Raw genomic sequence first — 9,084 nt, 5'->3', positions numbered from 1 at the left:
CTGTGTTTTTTTTTTATAAATCTTTTTAGAATTGCAAAAAACTAACTTGTTCAAGATATTTGCTATTAAATTAGCAGTTGCAATGGCGAACTGACGTTCTTAACAGGGTCTACTTTCTATTTATTTAATGATCGTTGTTCTTAAAAGACAACTGATAATTGAGACAGATAAATGGACTTTACAAGAATATGTTTTAGATCAAAATCATAGAAACAGAAAATTGGCTCGTGAACGAACTCATGATTTCAAAAACGAAGGACTTTGATAATCTGAACTTGTTACGCGCTCAAACGTACTTATAGTCCATGTTTTAAAAGTCGTTTTGACCGATGTATCAGGATATATAATGCTTCATTTTATAAATTTTCCTGGAAATAAATCCTTGATTATACATAAGACATTCTCACGCATCAGTAACATAAATGATTTGTTACAATGTTAATTCTTGAATCGTTTATACACAGCTTTTCCTAACTAATGCTCAAAAAAAACGTATATTTAGTTATATGCACTTGTCCTGAAACGTTATTACTCCCTTCTGGTTCAAAACCAGTTTCGGGAACTATATGATTGCGTTTTCTGTCCGTCTCTCAGTCTGTCATTCCTTCATTCCGTCATTCCGTCCGCCCATCAACTATTTCGTGTCCGGTCCATCAATCTGACATCCGTGAAGGGATTTTACTTGGCATGAATGTATCCTGTAAGGAGACGATACGTCATGTGTGAAATTCGGATCTATAGCTCAAAGGCCAACGTCACACTTTGAGATCAAAGGTCAAAGGGTTTTCTTGTTCCTGACCGGTCTGTAACTCAAGCATTTGTCAAGGGGTTTTTATATTACTTGCCAATTTTTAATACTTGCCATAATATTTCCAAGAATAAGATGATGTGTCTTACAACACTTTCGTAACCATGGCTTTTAGGTCAAGGTCACATTTAAAGGTCAAAGGTTTGCATGGCATAACAGGGTCGATTTCATGTCCGGTCGAGAAATCTGCCATCCACTGAGGAATTGCAATATTACTCGCCATGAAAGATTCCAATCAAGACGTCTTGCCATGTGCAATACCCAGACTCCTAGCTCAAAGGAATGGTCACAACCGGCTGGAGGTCAATGGTCAACAGGATTTTTTCATGCCCGTTTCACAACTCTGTCATCAATGAAAGGATTTTAATATTTCTTAGCATAAATATTCCCCATAATGGGAGAATATGTCTTGCGCAACATCCAAACACAAAATATAAAGTCAAGTTCACGTTCATACTCAGATTGCAAACTCAGTACGACTGTTTCCTAGTTTTCTAGTCCATAGCCTTTTCATCCATCGATGGATTTTAATATCGCTTGTCAGAAATGCTCCCCATAATGAGATGGTGTGTCATGGACAACATCCAAATCCCTAGCTCAGAGGCCAAAGACCCACATGGAAGTCAAAAGTCAACAATTATCTTTTCCTGTCTGGTCTGCAAAATAATTTAGGTAACCGTTCTATCCTGGTTGTATTAGATGAGACTACATGTCATGCATAAAACCAACTTTCCTAGCTCAAAGGTTTATGTAACTGTTTGAGGGCAAAGCTCAACGGGCGTTTGTTCTGTCTGATCCATAACTCTGATTCGACGGAGAGATTTCATATTTCTTGACACAAATGTACCTCATAATAAGAAAACGTGTAATGTGCAAAACTTAGACTCCTAGCCAAAAGAGCAACGTCATAATAGGAGTTCAAAGATCAGTCGTTTCTTTATTGACCGGTGTATACTCAAACAGGAATACAAATTTACTTTTAACATTATTTCTTCCGCCTCAAACGTCTGAATAATGGCATTTCACCTGAATGTGTACTACATTTGGGCCTAATTTCTAGTCAAGACTACCAATGGAACATCAGCAGGCTAATTAAAACATCTCAATCCGCATTTTTGGAGTTATCGTTCTTGGAGCACCTGTCAATTATAATTCAAAACGAGGCCCTGACTTCCGGGTCAAATTGTGTATTTAAACACTATTATCGCATTTACACGGATTTTTCTTTGTAAGTTACATTATATGTTTGTTTGTTTGTTTGTTTTTGGGTTTAACGCCGTTTTTCAACAGTATTTCAATTCATTTAATGGCGGGCAGTTAACCTAACCAGTGTTCCTGGATTCTGTACCAGTACAAACCTGTTCTCCGCAAGTAACTGCTAACTTCCCCACATGAATCAGAGGTTGAGGACTAATGATTTCAGACACAATGTCGTTTATCAAATTGTCACGGAGAACATACGCCCCGCCCGAGGATCGAACTCACGACCCCGCGATCCGTAGACCGACGCTCTACCTACTGAGCTGTGTTCATTAATTTCAAGTAAGCAGTGTTAAAATAATTGTGCTTAAAGAATAACTGATTATGACTTATGTAATGTGTATCGCAATTTCTAAATGCAATGAATGCGAAGTTAATGAAATCATCCTGCTGACGTCAATAACGCCGTTTCAAGATGATAACTGTACGCAAGGCTATGTTAGAACCTAATTTCGAGGGGACATTACCTCTGACAGTATGAATATATTAAAATCAAAGTTGCAGTGAAGTTAGTGGAAATACTGCGAATAATGATGCATTTCTTGTTTTGTGTTGTTTAGGTATACAAAAGCCAGAAACGAAATCTACGTTATTTACAAAGGCCGTTTCACTTTAAAGTGGTATCACGTTTTGAATTTCCGGTGAATGATGAAAAATCAAAGAATATTCAGTTCTTTCCAAAAATCGTTATGTTATGATTCAACCAAATAGTTTCCTTTGTCTACCAGAATTGAAAAATTCTTATATCTCGATATTCAATTTTGGTACTTTTATTACAGACAATAAACAAAAACAATAGAAATTCTTACGTTACTTCATTGAGCTCAACAAAGCAGTTTCAAGCACAAATATTAATGTGGAATGTAAAGTAAGTTACACACTACAATGTCCTTCAAATATACTTACAAAAACAATGCATTTGCAGAAAGGAGAGATAAAAATAATTTTTACAGCTCGTGAAAACTAATGCCAAATTTTGACAGGTGTATGATGACTCATGACCTAATTAAAAAAATTCTTTTATTTCTAACTTCCAGTTTGATTTTCTTAAAAATAGGTCTTTTATATTGTAGCTTACATCTCAAAAACTAAAACAATAAAAGAATATATTGTTACCTTACTGTCGTTTTGTCTATCCTAATCACGTAAGAATTCCTATTGTTTCAGTCATTTGTCACTAACTAGAGCAACTCACAGTGTTGCAATCATACAAAACACATCCCTTATATTCACATACATATTGAGGATTTATCTAATGAGCACATGTATCGGAAACACAATTTTAATATCGACTGTGTATTGCAATAATGCTAAACTATCTCAGCCGTGACGTGTTCTTAAGTAGGACAGAAAAAATTGCGAGCATTAGGGCATGTTGACAATAAAACTGTTCCACGAAATGGAATGTTACATATGTTTTATTGTAACGATAACAGACATACTTTTTAATTTAAGAGATATCGTTTTTGGACACCTGTCAATCATAATTCAAAACGAGGCGCTGACTTCCGTGTCAAGTTGTGAATTAAAACATCCTCTGTGTAATAATTTCCTATTTATTACCGCATTTATACGAATTTTTTTTTGTGAGTCTGATTTATTTTAGAATATATATGTTCATTAGTTTCAAGTAAGCAGTGAAGTTACTGGAAGTATTGCAAATAATGATGCATTTCTTGTTTTGTGTTGTTTAGGTATACAAAAGCCAGAAACAAAATCTACGTTATTTACAAAGGTCGTTTTACTTTAATTGCGAGCATTAGGGCATGTTGACAATAAAACTGTTCCACGAAATGGAATGTTACATATGTTTTATTATAACGATAATAGATATGATTTTTAAAGCCCATATTTCCTAAAATGGCTGAAGAACTGTTTCGGAAAACAATCAATTAATTCGAATCTCTTATAGAAATATTTATACTGAGCCGCTTGAATTAACAAAATCACTTTTGTCTCCTGGCAAATTGTCGCATTAAAAGCAATATCTACATGACAGTAACACATTTGACTTAAGTCGGATCTCTCACTGTTATTATTGCAAGTGAAATCGTGTGATAATTAGATATAAAACCAAACCCTAAAACTACTTGCGTTCTAAACAGCATGCAATTAGTCTACCAATATTGAAACTCATCAGAGAAAAAACATAGCAGAGCGATGATAGCTCAGATACTGCATGATTAGATAGATTGTATGTTTTTGTTTGGATTCGATTATTTGTACTTTTCTTTGATCAATGGTTCAGATTTTGCTTCTGTCTACTGGATTCTGAGTCGTTGTATGATGACATTGTTACATGTGCGCATTTTAAATTTTTCCTTTTTGATGGTGCTTTGACGTTGCTGTGCGTTATAAAGATTTTAAACAAGAGCACCGCCTTGCGGGTGCTGACGCTCATCTGATTTTTTTTGTGTAATAGAAATATTGTCCTACCCATGATTTTCTAAGTCTAAAAAGGGCCATCATTCTTGCAAAAAGCAGGATAGAGTTATGTTTCTTGATGTTCAGTGTCCACTTATGATGGTGAAAAACTGTTGCAAGTTTTAAAGCAATAGCTTTGATAGTTTATGAGAAAAGTTGACTTAAACATAATACTCAACCAAGAAAATGATTTTCTAAGACCAAAAGGGGCAATAATTATTGCAAAAAGCCGGATGGAGTTATGTTGCTTGCTGTACAGGGTCAGCTTATGATGGTCAACAAGTGTTGCAAGTTTCAAAGCAATAGCTTTGATAGTTTAAGAGAAAAAGTTGACCTAAACATAAAACTTAACCAAGAAATCTGATATTTTCTAAGTCCAAAAGGGGCCATAAATCTTGCAAAAAGCAGGATGGAGTTATGTTTCTTGCTGTACAGGGTCAACTTATGATGGTGAACAAGTGTTGCAAGTTTTAAAGCAATAGCTTTGACAGTTTAGGATAAAAGCTGACCTAAACATAAAACTTAACCAAGAAAACTGAGTTTCTAAGTCCAAAAGGGGCAATAAATCTTGCAAAAAGCAGGATGGAGTTATGTTTCTTGATGTACAGGGTCTGCTTATGATGGTGAACAAGTATTCCAAGTTTCAAAGCAATAGCTTTGATAGTTTAGGAGAAAAGTTGACCTAAACATAAAACTTAACCAAGAAATCTGATATTTTCTAAGTACAAAAGGGGCCATAAATCTTGCAAAAAGCAGGATGGAGTTATGTTTCTTGCTATACAGGGTCAGCTTATGATGGTGAACAAGTATTCCAAGTTTCAAAGCAATAGCTTTGATAGTTTAGGAGAAAAGCTGACCTAAACATAAAACTTAACCAGGCAACGCCGACGCAGACGCCGACGCCGACACCGACGCCGACGCCGACGCCGACAACCGCTCAAGTGATGACAATAACTCATCATTTTTTTTCAAAAAATCAGATGAGCTAAAAATAGAACAAGCACTTGTAAAATCAGAATCTTCCAGTTTTGTTACGGTAGAAAAGGATTTTACGGTTAAGATAAATGGACCATTTGCCTGTTTTAAAACTTGAAAGATGAGTATAGAATTTAAATTATAGTTAAATGTGTTGGCCTGGAGCGTTTTCTCACTGCATCTTCCAATGAGGGGTAACTAATATGACAGCTACAAATAAATGAAGCATTAAAAATCTGAAATTCGTTCAGCCGAATGATTTTAGGAAATAACATTGCATATGTGAGCCTATAAATGCATTGGACATTTGACATTAGAATGTTCATAATGATTGTTATCCTCAGTATACATTGACCACTATGATACAGTTTGTAATTCAACTAGCTTGACTTATTAAATAATTTCAATTGGCCTCTGTCACCCACTTTATGTTGTCGAGTTTGAGCAAACAAAATAAATAAATTAAAGTATACTATTATATAATAATATATATATATTAGAGTATAAAACTGTGTTTGTTTCTTTGTTTGTTTGATGCCGTTGTTCTACATATTATAGTTATGTAACCAGTGTTCCTGACATCTTTACCAGTACAAAACTTTTCTCCTCAAGTAACAACCAACTTTGCAACATGAATGAGAGGTCTTTCTGCTTAATAAACCATTGTACATCTACGTCCTACTAGTTAAAAACAGTAGATTCTTCAGACGTACTTTTACTGTTTCTGACCGAAGATCGTTTCGTTAATAGTTAAATTACAGAATCAGCGTTAAGATCGATTTAGAATAGATGGACCATATTGTTTTTTCAGGATTCAAGCTGTGCTGGAATTTTCTAAAACTGTACATTTCAGAATATAATGAATGAAAGTTCAAAGTTCATTGTCTCAGAAAAAACTAGAATGCATTCAGGTGAAGGTCAAAGATTTCTTTTTCTGAAAGCCCTTTCTGAATTACATATTCCAATGGTGTTATGATAATGAGCTAGAGATTAATATAAATATATGTAAGATACCCAGGCGGTTCTGTGGTATCCTTTGACGATAACTATATATAAAAGCATAAACAATAAAAATGTTCCCGTTTATCCTGATGGTGCAAAATAAACATGGTATATTTGTGAGCAACAATCGTCACAAAGTATATTTAAGGTCTGAAAACAGGTAATAAACCGATATTTATGGGATATAACTGGACAATTTATCCTCGTCCTGATGAATTTGTAATTTTCTTATCAGTAATAGACGTAACGCGCTCCGGTTGAGAGAGTTTAATCTAATGAAAAAAATTAATATTTTAAATCCTGGGGAAACTTCGGGAAGACAGAAGAAACAGAATGACAAAATGTGTTTTATGGTAAAAATAAAATACTATTTTGTTTATATTAACCGAAAGAGGTGCTCGATTAGATCTCCTTGTTGATATATCATGTTCGTAGAAAACTCCACGACTGTTATAACAGTTCATTTCGTCTTAGTAAGGCAGTATGTACATCTTGAGCAAATAAGTAAATAGAAGCAAAATATATCTTTGCGCATGTACATTCTTCTCTAGTGTTAAAAGGGATCTATTTTATCAGGTCATTTAAGGCGAGACTTAAAGGTAAAAATTAATTTCATCATTTGCATGCGTGTCCGTTAGCAGTACCCGTATAAATTGATGTTTAAAGGTGGCTAATCAGATTTTGATCAAGTAATAAATTTGTCCGAAGGTTTATCAAATAATCAGTTTTACTTATTTGTGATCACTAAATGCTTGATGCATGTTAGATTTTCATTAGACGCATTTTCAAAATTTGAATTTCCTATCCTGTTTGGCCAAACCAAGATAGAATTATTTTAGCATAATTATGTACGAAGTCCATAACGATACTTTCACTAAGTACAATATGAATAGAAGAACTGTTGTGCTTTATTTGTTAATGGTTTGCATTTATCCGAAGTTCATGCAAGTTTGTTAATTTGTTGTAACTTCATAATATCTATCTTGGTTGCGCAACCAGGACAGCCTGGAAACTAATGAATTTGAAATATACACACTGTTTTATAAAACTTTCCTTTCTGTTCAAATTGTTGAAATATCCCAATATCTAACAACTGCAAATGTAAAACTAGAAATTGTATTGATATCACAAGAAATAGATCACTGTTTGAATACTTACAGATTAAAGATTAATTACAAAATTTCATGAAAAGTAATAGAAAAGACATTTCTGGTGAGGATCTAACCATGTAAATTGTCTTTTTCTGTTCATTAAATAAATGTCTAGCAGAATATATTAAACATACAAAAGCCTGAAACTTGTACTTTAAAACGCTATTTATATGTTTTATCTCTATCATACCTACATAAGTACAGATCGTAATGAAACTTTTAGCCACAGTTCAATAAGACTAAGTATACTGAGCTCTATCTCTAATTCTAGTTTGAAAATTCCATGCACATTTCCGTTAAAACTCGACAATACTGACGTAACATCGACGCTCTCAGTTTTGATCTGTTACTTTATATAAAAAGGCAGACGTTTCAGAATTACACTTAATTCATATCACTCTGAATCGAAAAATCAATCAGACGTTTCCGCACGTTTACGTATTTTGCGGGCCTTGGTGCTTCCCGTATTTTAAACTTGTGTGTTGACGTCACTTTGACCTACTATATTTGGCGTATTACATGCGCGCCTGGAATTGTATCTACCTGTTTACGTAAATGACATATTTAAAAGAAACTAAGGCAGAACCATGTTTTAACATATCTCAGTACGAATAGGATACACGCCGCATGAATAGTTATTAGTTTATACATAACTGATTTAGATCGATTGTGAAGGAAGTTCTACAACTTATATCAAACACTCTCGACACCTCATTCCTGATGGAATCCATTGCCACGAGGGTATGAGAGAAGAGGCCAATTTCGCTTTTAATGCTGAGCGCCAAGCAAGGGAGCTACTGGAACCATTTTTCACGTCCTTGGTATGACGCGGCCGGGGTTCGAACCCGCGACCTCCCGCATTCGAAGCGGACGCTCTACCACTAGGCTATAGAGGCAGTTAAATATAGTTGACTCGAGCTATAACCTCTTGATATTATTATGCAAGTGTATAACCTTACCTTTTCGAACTGTTTCGATATCTTAAAACATGGTTCTGCTTTCTTTTATTTTCATGGAAATAACCAATGTGTGCGTGCTCAACAATGTGACGAAAGCCAGCACATACGGCTCTAAAACTGGCAATCCAAAAATCAAGTAGAATTGAAATTCTGGTGCTTTCCTAATTGCATGGTCCATGAAACCACAGCAAACAATACGATACAAGTTTCTTCACTGAAATGATCGCTATATGTGACATTGTATATTATTCCAACCAAAACCTGAAACTCTTCTTACATAGGCGAAAAAGTAAGAAACAGAAGGTTGATGTGGGGTTTATATTCATGCGGAAAAGGGACCCAAGACACAGAGTAAAGTGTGATTACTGGGCGTGTGTTTATGTATAACAATATCATAATGTGTAACAATTCAAAAATGTTGGAAAGAAAGAGAGTGACTGTTTTTCTGAACGATACAAGAGGCCATCCAGATCCCCCGCCTGAGAACACAAACTGGTTCTAGGAA

The sequence above is a fragment of the Mercenaria mercenaria genome, chromosome 5, assembly GCF_021730395.1.
Source record: "Mercenaria mercenaria strain notata chromosome 5, MADL_Memer_1, whole genome shotgun sequence".
Taxonomy (NCBI): domain Eukaryota; kingdom Metazoa; phylum Mollusca; class Bivalvia; order Venerida; family Veneridae; genus Mercenaria; species Mercenaria mercenaria.
The sequence above is the reverse complement of the archived record's forward strand: the minus strand, read 5'-3'. Positions refer to the sequence as shown.